Genomic DNA, 15,578 nt, shown 5'->3' with positions numbered 1-15,578 from the left:
GGCGGCAAATTTGAAAAATGTAGGCGCGAAGGGATATTGTCCCATAGAAAATTTGAATGTCGCGCCTTTTTTACTGACAAGATTTGGTTGACCAGCTATAAGTCCTAAACTCTCACTCAAAATAATAATAATATGTTGTAGTATTTATCGGCACTTTAGCTGTTATGAACAAGAAACTAATTCATTACGTTTCTTTCACATCACATCGGCATTGCGCTACCACGAAGCAATTTCGGCAAGCATTCTGCACACGTTTCCGACTGGTACAACCTTGATGTCACTAGTTGGTGCACATTATTTAGACTTAACTGTCTAAGTTATATTTTATATAAGCAATTTTAAGCTCATTAGGTTATTTCGACTATTTTACTGAGGGGTTTCACTATTTTAGCGGTAGGTACACTAGACTTATATCGACCGGGATATGGACCGTGATTACCTTTTGTATTGTCGATATAAGTCTAGTGAAACAAAGCGGCACAATTCCGCAGATAAAATACTCTTATTGCTTTTGCCCGCAGTTGCAGAATTAAAGTGATCATAAAACGTATACCTATCGGCAGCGGTAAAGGCTTTAACCATAAGCTTATTTGCCAATTGAATTTGAACTTTTAAGATATATAGCAGTACGACTATCAACATAAATATCGCCGCCGAACGTGTTAATACTACGCCTTCAATCCTACTCGTGGTAAAAATATTATACTAATATTAAACAGGGAGTAAAAAATCTTTATCGTTCTGTATTTCTAAACAATTAGAAGAAATACAGTGACAGCAGAAAATATCTGTATTACTTGCGCCGCCGTAATATTAACAGCAATAAACTTTGTAATGAGAATCAACAATGAATCTTCAAACTATCAATAAAGATTTAATGTGTCTCGTCTCCGTTTAGTAGACACTTTTGTATTGCTATTACTTTGGCAGAAACTCAGAAGGTAGGCAGTTTGTATCAGCTTTTGGCTGATGGGAAAACTTAGCAACTAATTTATATGAAAGTTAAACCGATAGCTTCCGTCGCTTCCGGAGTAACGTTCTATTAATATGGAATGTAAGCTCTAGGAGACATATTTTCTGAAGTTAGTTGAATACAAACAAAGACCAAAAGTATCAAGGAAATAAAAGTCGTATTGTAATCCTCTTTAGGGTCCATCCACAACTAACCAAAGCAATTTTGCTGCTATGGACCAACTTTTTTACTCATTTAAAGTAGGTATAGTAGGTAATAGTGTTTCACTAGCGACCCGCCCTGGCTTCGCACGGGTTACCCAAAACCTTAACAAATTATTACCTAAAACTTCCTCAAGAATCACTGTATTGATAAGTGAAAACCGCATAAAAACCATTCAGTACTTTTTGAGTTTACATACATACAAACCGACAGATTCGTCGGGTGACTTTACTTTATAAATTAATTTTTATTGCTCATATTAAACGCAGACTCCTGCGGAGTCAAAAAACTACTTTATTAACGCATTAGAAGCCGTAGCACAAATTAAAATTGAACTTTTTTCAATATAAGATTCTTTGATAAAATGATGGGTCTAAATGAAAAAAGTTGCACGTGAATTTCTCTCACTTTCATAATTCTTGTTCATCATAAAAAGTTTTAGGTGAAATCGAGTTTCTTACTTACAAAAACACGCCCTCGTATAATATGCATACCCCTATGCTTTTTCACCTTAGTACTGTTTACTAAAGTATGTTGGCTTAATTCAGTTTATAGTATAATTTTAGCGATAGTTTTTAACTCATTAATTTAAGTGTTACTCATAAAATCACCAAAAAGCAACATAGCACACCTTAATAAGTTAGAAAACGAACAAAAATAAATCATAATTGACAATAAACATTAATTTTAAATTACAGAGAGTAACATTCGAACCCAATTCGAACAGTGCTTATAAGATGTCACAGTAGTACGACACTGATTTTTCAGTGTCAAAAGTGACGTGTTTCGTTGAAGAAATGTCACTTTTGACATTGGGTACCTATTCATTGTGCAATTTTCTAATCGTCGTTTACGTTTGCGTATCCGGAATTCTTACCCAATGTCTGACCGACATAAGAGTCACATGCCCAAAATGACGCTCTCCTTTTAAAAGGACCTGCTTAAATAGCAAGAAGTGCTAAATACAAAACTTCTACTTGAATCTAATCAAACATAGATGTATGTTACGTAAATGTTCATGCCAAATTTCATGTTATAATAGTTTTTCAAAGGACTGTCTCATTTCAAACATAGACAGAGAGAATCATACTATCTTTGTCTTACACTACTAGTACCCAAAAGAAAAGGATGAGTATAGAGTATATAGTTTTCCTGGTTCTCACTGACTGACAAATTGATTTGACCAACTATATTTCAGAATCATCTTCCTCGCGTTGTCCCGGCATTTTGCCACGGCTCATGGGAGCCTGGGGTCCGCTTGGCAACTAATCCCAGGAATTGGCGTAGGCACTAGTTTTTACGAAAGCGACTGCCATCTGACCTTCCAACCCAGAGGGTAAACTAGGCCTTATTGGGATTAGTCCGGTTTCCTCACGATGTTTCCAACCACCAACCACCAACTATATTTCAGAATGTCGTTATAAAATGAGATCGTAAGTGCGATTGTATGACGGCGGCTAGATTCGTGTGACTCTTACGCCTATATCCAAGTTCCAATTAGTCGTGTATCGTTACTAGTACGGGTGTATTGCGACAATTTATGTCTCAAAGTGTTCCAAGGACCAGACATTGACAAATTCTATTACATTAATTTGGAAAAACCCTGCTGCTAATGTGGCTCACTGAATTATCGCCCTTTTTTATTGCACAAGAAAGAAAAATCACGCGTATTAACGTAATTTAGGTCATGGTATTTTCGTGTGTATAACATTGCAAGCCAGTTTAATTAATAGGTATTATACATTTTAATGAATATCTGGGGGACCGAGCTTAGCTCGGAAAACATAAAAATCTCAAAAATACGCGTTTTCCCAGATATAAGGCCTAAAGTCTATTTTTTTATTCGGTAGACTAAAATGACATTTCATAGTATGAACATCTTTCATGCTATGAAATGTCATTTTAGTCTACCGAATACAAAAATAGACTTTAGCTAGATCGACTTTTCGCCCCCTAAAACCCCCAAATAGCAAACATCATCGAAATCGTTAGAGCCGTTTCCGAAATCCTCAAAATATAGGTATACCTATACATATAAATAAATATACAAGAATTGCTCGTTTAAAGGTATACGATACAGGTTGAAATGTTAACCACCATACTCGGCGTACTGACTATATAGGTCATACTGAACAAGTTTTATTATGGACCAATGCCGAAATCGCTGTTTTCGAATGCCGAATGGAAAATGTGGCTGTCCCATAGAAATCCGCGGCATCATATCAGCCGAAACAAACAAACAACCAAATTTTTTTCGGCTTTGGTCCTATAATTGGAAATTAAACGAACTTACCTGTAAGTGAAGTTCATTTCAATTATATTAGCTGCACAAACTTCGAAATGATAATTTTAACTTGTAGTACGCGCTTTATCATGTAGCCTGTTCCATGAATGTTACAGAGAGGCAAAGCCAAAATTAAAAATATGTATCTGATTTATGAACGTAACTCCTACGTTGAACGGTTCCCGCGCTGTCAGCTGTCAAATGTCATTTAGTTTAGAGTAACAAGCCAAGACATAACACTTTCACTGCCAGTAGCCCGCTAGGGTTCTCTATTCTTAGGTACTTATCGCTACAAAGCGGAAAAACCATATGGTATCCGCTATGCTTGTAGCTAACGCTGGCAGTGAATATGCCAATTGATGGAATAACTTGGCCCCCAATTCAGCAAAGCCAATATTACCATAACTTTGACAGGGATTATAGGTAGGTACACGAATCCCTGGTTGTCTCAGGACAACGTGGGTACTGGGTGGGATGGGTTATCATTTCGAAGTTTGTGCAGCTAATATAATTGAAATGAACTTCACTTACAGGTAAGTTCGTTTAATTTCCAATTATTATTACGCTGCACAAACTTCTTCAATGATAATTTTAACTTGTAGATGTTTAGAGATAAGTATTCAAAGTTTGATTTGGCTTTGTATGGGAACAATGAAATCATTGATTAATGATTAACAATGATTTATTATTTCATTTTAAATTAGGTACCTTTTTAGTTATCATTAACTGATTTCAGAATATATGTAGGTATATTTAGTTTACAACATTATTTAGAGATCTAGTGATATCATTTCATCAAACTGTCTATCGTATAGTACCTATAGATAGTTGAAACAAAAATAATTTGATCCTTATTTATTAATAGCACACATCTGCGAAGAAATTCAAAGGTGTATGTGAAGTCCCCAATCCGCATTGGGCTAGCGTGGGGACTATAGCCCGAGCCCTCTCGCAAATGAGAGGAGGCCTGTGCCCAGCAGTGGGACGTATAAGGGCTGAATTATTATTTTTTATATTATTATTTATTAATAGGTACTTAAGTATTTTCATTTATACCACCAAGTACCACATAAAACCTAATTATTATAGGAATATCAAAGAAATCAAAGGATAGCATGAGATGCAATTATTGGCGAATACAACAACTATAAGCAACTCTTGGCAGTGTGTTGCTGGTTACACCTTTAAGTAACACTTATTTTCTCATTTATCATTATTATCATAGTAAGGATTTACCAAAATTATTGGATGGAACCATGATTACGAAATTGAGAAAAATCATTACAAGAATCACTCCACCTTGATGTTTTTCTTCCACCAATAACTCCTAAACGATTTACGGTTGACACAACACATAACAGGTTTCCCTCTACAAATCGTTTGGGAAGTGATTTTTTTCATGATTTTGAGGGCAATAAATAATCACTAACAAGTTAATAACTACCATCACGAATATTATTGTTCGTTATTTATATACAGGTAATCAATGTTTTACACCTCATTCAATTTAAAATTAGTGTTTTCCCTGAAAAATTAATGCTATGGATAGCAAGGGTTGCTGAAATTTATCAATCAGAATAACAGTTAAAGTTTGATATTTTATCAAGGACAGGGTTTGCACGTTGTGTACAATCACAACAGCTAATAAAAGTGTTAAAGTAATTTTTTACTTTTTCTTAATCCTGTAATGAATGATTTTCATTAGTTGGTGACATTGTTAGTAAATAATTTAAGACCGATTAAGGGTACTAGGACACACTTTATGGTTGAGTTTGGTGTAATCGAAAAAACGTTCTTCATAAAGTGTTCAATGCTATCATTTGAGGAGAGCCTATTCCCCAATAAAAGCACAAGAGCAGATTTACAATTATTATTATTTACACATCTATACCTAGCTCCCTCATTACATAAGTAATGCTATTAAAACGGCAAGCACTTCTGAAACAGATGCCATAAAATAATTAATGTAATTAATTTTTACATAACATACACCATAATTTAAAGTGTGTGTGTGCTTGACGGTGTTGGGCGCAAGGGATTACACCGTACTGTACTCGTTTCTCCTCTTCCTCTTCTCCTTCAGTGATGGCTGGTGGCACTTCCTGGATAACACTGGGGTAACCAGGATAATACGCTGTTGAAACTTGAAACCAGTTAATAAAATATGTTTTATAAATGAGAGCTGGGGCTCAAATCCATACAATTATATGTACATATGCATATAAATATTTTGTAAACTGAGTAGTTACAATGACCGAGCCTTGATGCCTTCTACTTTCCCTAAATTTTAATACCTTAGATTTCGTTTCAGTTGGAAGGAAAACATAGATAAAATATTTTTTGCAAAAGCATCTACTTATGTAGAAAAAACATCTGGGTTACTTCACCAGGATGTTTGTATAATAACCAATAACTCGGTAGGTATATGGATTTCCAAAATGTTGTAAGAAATTTCAAATTTAATTTTCGTTAAATCTGAAATCTTACATTATTTTCTCTCAATCAGCTTATGACACTTAAAGCACATATAGCATTTAAGTAGAATATTGTAATGTCTCTTTTCACACCACTGCTAACGTTCCTAGACATAAAAATACTGTATTTCATTTTACCGGTTTATAAATAATTGCGATAGCTGTGTTGTCTTCTCTCAGATGTATCTCAGTGTAGTAAACCGGAAAAGAGGGTCTTTAAATATAAACAAGACCACCATAATAAGCTGAACAAAATTAATGTACCTAATGCATTCTATTAGGCTCATTTAATAATTTCCACACGGGTGTATTACTGTAAGTACTTAAATATCTGCAAAAAATATATATTTATAACCCTTTATTTTAATTAGCCACCAAATTATGTCACATTAGGTGATATATTGGCATTGTATTTCTTTAAAATATACGAAATTCAGTATAGATACTTTTATCTATTCAGCTCTTTAAATACACACATAACCATATTCATTAGCCAAACTTGTAGCTATAGGTACAACAACCCATTTATATGAGCAAAGTTCATTAAAACTAATAAGGACTTTATCTGTTGTTTGAGTTTGTATTTGTCCTTATTGGCTAAAGAAATAATTCTAGTATTACCCAGCTTTCTGAGGTAAGTACTAAGGATCTAGTTTCATTTGATTATAGCTCCATATAGGTAATGGTATCAAGACTAATTAAGTGTATCTTGTATATGTATGCACCTACATAGTATAAAAAACATTTTTAATAATGAGCTTCAACAATAGATATATAATCTGAACAATTGCTCATTATGTGACCTCTAGATCTTAGATACTTCATGAAAGGTCTAACACACATCGACACCTAGTCTAATTGTCTAATAAAAGGACTTATGTCATTACTTAATTAGTTTCATAACAGTTCCAAATCCCTGTTGACTTAAACTGCTTAGTTGCAATATATTTACTTCTTAAATATATAGGTATCTGTATTTATTTCTCTTAGGATTTGGTAGAGAAAATATTAAAGTCAATATTAAACTGTATAAGGTGTACATTATTTTATAAGAACATCATAGGCATATACACACAGTATATAGTTTTCTAGTATTTGACTATCAATTTCACAGAGTTGATCATATTTCGGAATATCTGTTGGCACAGACAAAAAATTTAATTTTGTATGACAAAATCCTTGTAAATATGATGTCACTGCAATTAAAGAAGTGTATTTAAATGAACCACAGCTTTTGAGAATTTGTTCTAAATGAACACAGGCTGTTGTAATGTCACTTGAGTGCGACCACTGACTGCAGAGAGGAAAATGTTGCTCCGCCTCCTTATCGCTGCTTTTGACCAGGGTTTTTGTATGTTGTAATGTTAAATGAATACTTTATCATATGAAACAAATACAAGTAACAGCAAAACATACATTGGAAAATATGATTGATAATTGAGCCCTTGAAGTTGAAGTACCAGGCCGTAAGCCATTAGTTTATCTGCTAGATTTTCTTATAATATCACTTGTCGACAGCATGTTGTAAAGTAATCTCTAATGCCATTTATTGTGCTTTAGTATTTACAGGACCGCTGCTTTAGCGAAGATTCTCAGTGATAATAATCACACAAAAGAAAGTCAAGTCACTTAAAAGCGACAGCCGGTTGCAGCACAAAATTGATTGAGAGCTAAATCATCACAGTTGGCAAACAAATACTTAGCCTTGTTCCTCACCGACAAGCATCTCACCAGCTACGGTTCAAGTCGCTGGGCTCATCTTCAAAGCACCAATAAAATTTTACAGCGCAGATTATTTTTGCATAATCTTGTTTGGGTCATACTGGTTTTGTAATGTTCTTAATTATACATCTGAAAACAAACAACGAGGTTGTCCTATTAGGATTTTTCCATATCCAAATTTCTGGTGCCTCCGTGCTGAAATAAGAATAAATCTTTTAATTCACCTACTTGAAGATGAGTACATATCAAGAGACGGCCTAATTTTGCATACCACATTGATTAACTCATGGGGCCACAAAACCCAGTTCTAGCAAGACTTGTGGCCTTAAGTCCACTGCCATTGGCAGATAGGATATGAGCCATATCTCAGTGCTGTTAGTAAGGAATAAGTGACAACACCACAATGTCCCAAATATACTGGCATTGAATGCACCTGGTATTAGTATGTGAAAGATTGCCAAGTCCAAATATCATCAGAGATACCTAGGTTAGTACTCCAAAAAGCTTAGTATAGCCATTTTGCAAACAGATGCACCTAGAATAGTGCTCCAGAATGCAGTGCACAGCTCAGTCACCATGTGCAGTTAGCAGACAGACACACCTATAATAGTGGCCCAGAATGCACAGTGCACAGCACAACCACCGTGTGCAGTTAGCAGACAGATGCACCTAGAATAGTGCTCCAGAATGCACAGTGCACAGCACAACCACCGTGTGCGGTTAGCAGACAGATGCACCTAGAATAGTGCTCCAGATTGCACAGTGCACAGCACAACCACCGTGTGCAGTTAGCAGACAGATGCACCTAGAATAGTGCTCCAGAATGCAGTGCACAGCTCAGTCACCATGTGCAGTTAGCGGACAGATATACACCTAGCTAGAATAGAGGTAGCACAAACGTCGAAAATCATGAACAAATAAGCACTTGATATTGGTCCACTGTATTTCTTACTTTGCGTTTATTTCGCTTTCGGAATTTTAGATATGAATTAACATTCGGTCGCTGGCGAGCGAGGAGGGCACAGATTGCTTTTAAACGCCACGCGAAAATCGCTTTTTTCTCTACGCCGCTGGCGGAGATGGAGATGATGATGCAGACCTAAAATAAAAAGTAGGTACCTACGTCCATGGCCTGCTAGATTCTTATTTTGGTATGCAACATGTCCGGGTGGATAGTCATGCTATCCACGAAACGACGCCGCCTTTGACCTTGGTCGCGAAAGTAGCATTTTCTTCTTCAATCTTCTTGTATTTTCTTCCAATTTTGTAATTGGTCGGACTGTCGTACACTAATATTTTATTTTTTCACATATTTAATATATATTTACTATTATTTTCTGTAAAAAAGTTATATTTTATTAAGCCCTAATGGTCTAGGCTAACATGAATAAACACAATGACATTTGACAGCTGACAGCGCGGGAACCGTTCAACGTAGGAGTTACGTTCATAAATCAGATACATATTTTTAATTTTGGCTTTGCCTCTCTGTAACATTCATGGAACAGGCTACATGATAAAGCGCGTACTACAAGTTAAAATTATCATTGAAGAAGTTTGTGCAGCGTAATAATAATAATAAGTTGAATTGTTCAGTATGACCTATAAAGTCACTACGCAGGGTATGGCTGGTGGTTAAAATTTTAACCCTGCATTTTAACAAGCTTCTTCCCGAGACGTGCGATTTTATATAGGTATATACTTTTAGCATCGATTATAGCTTTCCACGGTCGAAATGAATTAAGGTTTATTCGGGTAATTCCGGAAATCGGGTAATCCCGAAAATCATTGTAAAATCACTCATATTCCGTTGTAGTAAGAGTCGGAATTATACGCCACTATTCGTTCATTCGGAAATACCCGAATACACCTTAAACAAAGCCTTTTAAATTATTTGTATATTTAAGTTTTTGAGGTAATTTGACAGAATCTGAAAGTTTTCCTCGGGCATACCTCGCCTTAATTTATTTTGTATGTAGAATTTAAATGCTAAAATATCCTTTGTAATTGTAAAATTTGCATACTGTTTAAAACGGTCGGAAAAGGTGAAACATATTTATTACACTAACACAATATGTAATCTTTACCCTTTTCTGCGAATAAATTATTGTTTGTTTTGTTTCATATGTGAATATGACGTTATAATGGTACTTCCACTTTTTGTTCAAAATTACATTCGGTGCAGAGTTAGCTTGGTCCGACTATAAGTATTTTATAGCTCCTATTTATAATTTAGCTCGAAACACAGACAAGACATCCTCCAGACTGAGCATAGTAGCGCTACCCCCTCTGCCACAAATATACGGTAGTGGTACTCCATTTTCGAGTCAAAGTGTCTTTGTGTGACGTCCGTGTCTTTGAACGGACCAATCACGGCACGGGACTCGCTCACCTCGTCCCCCGCACCCCAGTATTTTTCGTAGCATCGGTTTCATGAAATAATTGCTCTAAACTCCGTCTAGGGTATTCCTAGTCTATGGCTCGAAACCGCTGAAGTTTAATTAACACCTGTAATAATTAACTTATCTATAACCACATTGTACATATCGAAATAACGCGCGTCAAAAAATAACGAATGATCATGACATAAGCACGATCGTAATAATCGCCGGCTGAGAATACCATAGGTTTGTGCCATATCCATTTTTGAGCAAAATCGTTTTTTAATTATTTCTAAAATAACAAGAAATATGCTATAATTGACACTAATCGGTTTTTGAAAAAACATATTTTTCAAAAATGTTGTGCCATTTTACTATAGGATAATTACACTCTGTTAACAGAAAATTATCACAAAAATGTGACATATCCTTTTGTGTCATATCAATATCATACATTGTACGTTTAACATTTACCTACTCATCAAAAACGCAATAATAAAAGTGCTTTTATTTCATGATTACCACTATATTCACAATATTTGTTTAGTACATAACAGTACATTTGTTTATAAATAGTAAACATATGTAAAACTTTTCGAGAAATTATTTTTTTTGCTTCTTTTCGCTCTTCTGTAAACCAATGTAAGTGGCGTATGGCACAAACGTATTCTCACCCAGCGTATGTCTAAAGGTGATATTCTGATCGAAACTGAAGCTGCATTACTGTTGCGGAATAACTACTGCGGCTATGACGCGTGCGCTGTCGCTATCAATTTCCTTGATTGAGTGAGTGACGGATTGATCGTTCTAATCGGGACAGTACTTAATGCGGTTTAGAATGTCACTCATTTTATCATGGGATTGACAATGACAGCACCTGATTCAACGTCGCAGCAGTAATGTGGTAACAGTAATTCTGCAGCTGCCATCCGAATGTCACCTCAATAATCACTACGATTTATGTGTTTCACTGCTGACTACAAAATTCTTCTTAAATACGAGTATTAAGTAATCCATACTAATATTATAAATGCGAAAATGTATCTGTCTGTCTGTCTGTTACCTCTTCACGCTTAAACCGCTGAACCGATTTAGTTGTAGATAGTGTAGTATGGAGATAGTTTTAATCCCGGGGAAGGACATAGGGTAGTTTTTATCCCAGAAATCACCATTTAGGGGGGTCAAAAGGGGGGGGGTGGACATTTGTATGGGAAATCGATAAAAAGCAGATTCGGTAAAAATAAGCTGCCCAAATTACTAACTCCACGCAGACAAAGTCGCGGGCAAAAGCTAGTCATTAAATATTTGACGGGCCTGATTTAGTTAAATTATGTTTTATCCTTTTTCAATATTTACACAGGTATTACATACATTTTAGACGAAACCTAATGTCAAAATTACAGATAAGGGCAAACGATTATTAGCTAAATGAGGTTTGAAGCGCGTTTATGAAAATTATGAATAAGGGAGTACCTAAGTCCTTACTTCCCACTTCATAATTATTACTTCTCTCGGCCTTAATTTACATAGCGTGTTAGTGTAACAGGCCAATTCGAACATACACTGACATTAGAATAACATCTAATTGATATTATTCAGTTATCATGCTTTTCGCTCGTACTTGTCTGTACATGTATTAACGCGGGCGAGACACACGATAACTACCTAAATAATATGATCCAAATATAATTATTTCAGTGTACGCTCGAATTGGCCTATTAGTCTCTTACTTCAACAACGTCTATTTATGGAAGTAACTTGATGGGTGAGAGATACCAGAAAGCTCTCATTATTAGGTATGCATCTGCATTCAATCTTCAGTTGAAATTAAAACTATCACGGTTATTTTAATAAGGTTTCGAACACACTGAAATTAAATACGCAGCTAAATGGGGAAATATGAGAATACGCATAAATAACCATATTTACCTCAAATTTAATATCCGTAAAAATTTATGACGAATTGAATTACCTAGTTGCCAAGTAAATATTATTGAAAATTTTATACGTTTACATTAATTGAATATAACTATATTTAGACCCGACATTTACACCCGATGTTACTTCCATAATTGAGCTGCGCTCAGATAGTCGTGGCCGTATAATATAGGTACTACTACTACTATATAGTCATAAAAAAATTGCCCTCCTTTATTAGCAGACAATAAATAAAATACTTTTCAAATTAACGTATTTGTACCTAGTGTACCTACATTTTAAAATGACTGTCCTCCCCTTTGCTGCATCTTTTTATCTCCGTTACAAAACGTAACGGCCATTGTCAAAAATATGAATACCTCTTCGTTTAAATGAAAACTGTGCAGATATTTATAGCTACATCTATATATATTTCATATTGTACTCGTAGTAGAAACCATTAACTAATTGCAAAGAGCAGAAGCCTAACAAAAACGGGATTCGACCGTCTCTTCTAAAAGGATTATTTGATATCAATACGAAACCATAATAGAATTTAACAAAATCATTTTCTAACAACAAGTAATACGAGTATTTCTTATGAGAATTAAATGTATTAAAAGTCTTAAAAAAATGGTACCTTACATGTTTTTTTAATACAATACTATAATCTGGATGTATCCAAATCCAAATATGTTTTAAATTGAATATTAGTACGGTAGAAAATGTCTTTCTTAATAACGTGTACAGATATGTAGATAAATAGTTATTTTCGATACAAGTGCGAAAAAGAGGAAATTCGAAACGAGTGGCGATAAATTAAAACACGACCGAAGGGAGTGTTTTAAATCGACATGAGTTGCGAATTACCTATTCGCACGTGTATCGAACAACGTTTTACAGTAAAATATTTTTACAGTACATATGGGGCTACTTTTCCGCACTAGTGCGTAAAATAGCACTTTTCGTGCATATGTCGAAACTTTAAAGTGCCATAATGTACTGTAAAACGTTATTCGATACACGTGCGAATAGGTAATTCGCAATTTATCGCCACTCGTTTCGAATTTCCTCTTTTTCGCACTTGTATCGAAAATAACTATTTCATGAGCACAATTCTTTACACACTATGTTCTTAATGCCTACATTGAACGAGAAAAATGAATCGCAACATATTGCATAGTTGAACTTAAAAGATACAATAAATATTGCCTTGGAAGGATCGTGAAGGTTTCTTTGACATAAAATTTTCCAGTAAGTAGCAATAAAGTTCAATCAAATTGAAGATTCACGATTCTTATCATTCTTTGGGTGTAAAGGTGTAGGTCATATATTCACAAAATGCATTTGCATTTATAAACTTAGAATGTGCGTTTTGAATATTCCTCAAATAAAATATGTCCAACAATATTTGTTTTCACAGCCTACTAAATCTTTTCAGTTTCTTCCAATCAGCTAAATAATAACTTCTACAGCTTTTTTAAATACACAAATGAGTGCCGGGAACCCGCTCGGCGAGTTCTCTATTCGTAGTCGCTTTCCTCTACAAAGCGGGAAAACGCTGCGAACGGTTACGAGCGTAGCGCTATGAGAACATTGGTAGTGAATGTGTTAAATAATTCAAGATGCATATGTAATCGGTAATACATAATTAATCATACACATATCGAGTCAGGTAATTAAGTAAGTAGGTAACTAGAAATTTTCCACCACGTCTCTCCGTGGCTTTCCGCCTGCCCTGTCTTATGTCACTGCCACCCACCTACAGGCACTTTCCAAGACTCGAAATGATCTAACATATCTTACTATACTTCGTTTTTTTAGCATTAGAAATAAGGTAAACAATCTTGATGTGTCTTTTAATTGAAAAACACATTTTAAAAATAAGTCACGGTAAATATGTAACAATTATGAATCTAATACGATCTTTTATAGTCTTCTGCTTTCATAAGTAATAGTTATTGATTTTTAAAAAGTGTTTTTCAATTAAAAGACATGTCAAAATCGCTTACCTTCTTTCATGTTCTTTCTAATGCTAAAAAAAACGAACTATAAACTGTTACATTCCAGCTGTTTCACACGTACACAACGTTATTGACCTTTCATGTGCAAGTACCTATTGCATTTTTATTCAGTGAGCTAAAGCAATTAATTCTGGCAATACAAAAATAACTAGCATTCATTCAGTCGCTGCCTCACTGGGATACTCTTGAATCAACATTATCTCTAGTTGTTTTTACTTATAAGTAAGCATCCTAATTATATATAATTCATATTATGTTTTTGTATTTATTTAATAATATTTTAAATAGTAATGCCAATTTTATATATGAGTCTCAGTTATGAATAGAGGCTCGGTGTGATTATTTAGGTATATTAGGTATATTATAAAATTTTGCCGACCTGCCGAAACGTTATACTAAAACCGTTTTCGGTCTTCGATCGATGCCGCCCGTAACTTCCTCGTTTAAAACTAAAACAAGTTGCAGCTGCCATTGCACCCGCTTTTTGACCGCGATTAGATAACATAATTACATTTATTGTACTTATATAAATAAGTATATGTACTTACTTGCTTACACATAAGACAATTTATAATATGCATGTACTTATCCCTAAAAGATCATGAAAAATTATAGACTGAAATATACGACATATACCTACGAAAGAAAAAGTGACCAAACAATAATAACACAAATCAAAATTCTTTCGTTTTTTTTTAATGTGATAGTCAGCAAACGAGCAGACGAGCCGCCTGATGGGAAGCGGTCATCGTCGCCCATGGACATAAGCAACATACTTAAGCGTTAGTTAATAATTTGATTTGTTTCGCTGTAATTATGAAGATTAATTTAAAAAAAACTAGGTACTCTCATTGTACACATATGTAGTAGAAGCTATTAAAAAGTTTTATCCGTAACTTTCTGTATAAAAGAAAAATAAACAACATTTAATCATAATAATTTTAAAATAAACTCACCGGAACTGGCGTCATGCGGTAGCAGATATCCAAACTTTCCACATATCTTTATTTAGTCGGCCACTTTACGCACTTACGTCCAACAATAACATCAGCTCAAACTGTTAACAGTTGAGAATAATATTAATATTATTCTAAACTACTTTCTTATCCTATTAAAATATTTACGTAACTAGACAAACTTTTGTCAAACTTTTAAATCACTACCACATTTAAAAGTCATCAAACCATTTGCCATTTAAGACGAAGACTGGCAGTTTACAAATTAAATCGTTAGAGCAATTCGAACAGAATGTTCCAAGTTCAAATTGTTGCGTTCAAAGTTTGCATGTTCGCGCGTACCCGTAGAGGCGACCTCGGCGCCGAGTCTCACAGAATGGACTGGACTGGAGTGTAACGTTGGCGGCGGGAATATGCGCATGGTTCGGGATAAGCTGAGGCAAGAAAACCCGAAAGGCTTTCATTGTAACGCCATTCTGTCGTGGCGTGAAATGAGAACACTTGATTGACTGATTGTTGTGCACGTTCCGTTTCATTGGAATTTTTCTAGAATAATCAAGGTGAATGAGGAAGAATCCGTCTAAAAATGTTGTTGAACCCCAAAATCTAAATAACCTTTTGTGAGAACTTTCTGATACACGAGGTA

The 15,578-nt window shown here is 34.9% G+C and overlaps 1 protein-coding gene across 2 annotated transcripts in view; it reads right to left on the bottom strand.

Annotated features, from left to right (window-relative positions):
- LOC134654125 (neuropeptide CCHamide-2 receptor-like) overlaps positions 1 to 15,034 on the bottom strand; it is a 115,413-nt gene extending 100,379 nt beyond the window's left edge. Inside the window, exon 1 of one of the 2 annotated variants that reach the window (XM_063509569.1) lies at positions 14,933 to 15,034. The gene's annotated coding sequence lies outside the window, so the exon portion shown is untranslated. The remainder of the gene's footprint in view (positions 1 to 14,932) is intronic. The other variant, XM_063509567.1, reaches the window with a different exon arrangement.
- Between the last annotated feature and the right edge of the window lie 544 nt (positions 15,035 to 15,578).

This window comes from Cydia amplana, chromosome 14 (genome assembly GCF_948474715.1).
Source record: "Cydia amplana chromosome 14, ilCydAmpl1.1, whole genome shotgun sequence".
NCBI classification, from domain to species: domain Eukaryota; kingdom Metazoa; phylum Arthropoda; class Insecta; order Lepidoptera; family Tortricidae; genus Cydia; species Cydia amplana.
Note: the sequence above shows the minus strand (reverse complement) of the source record. Positions and strands in the feature narration are given on the sequence as shown.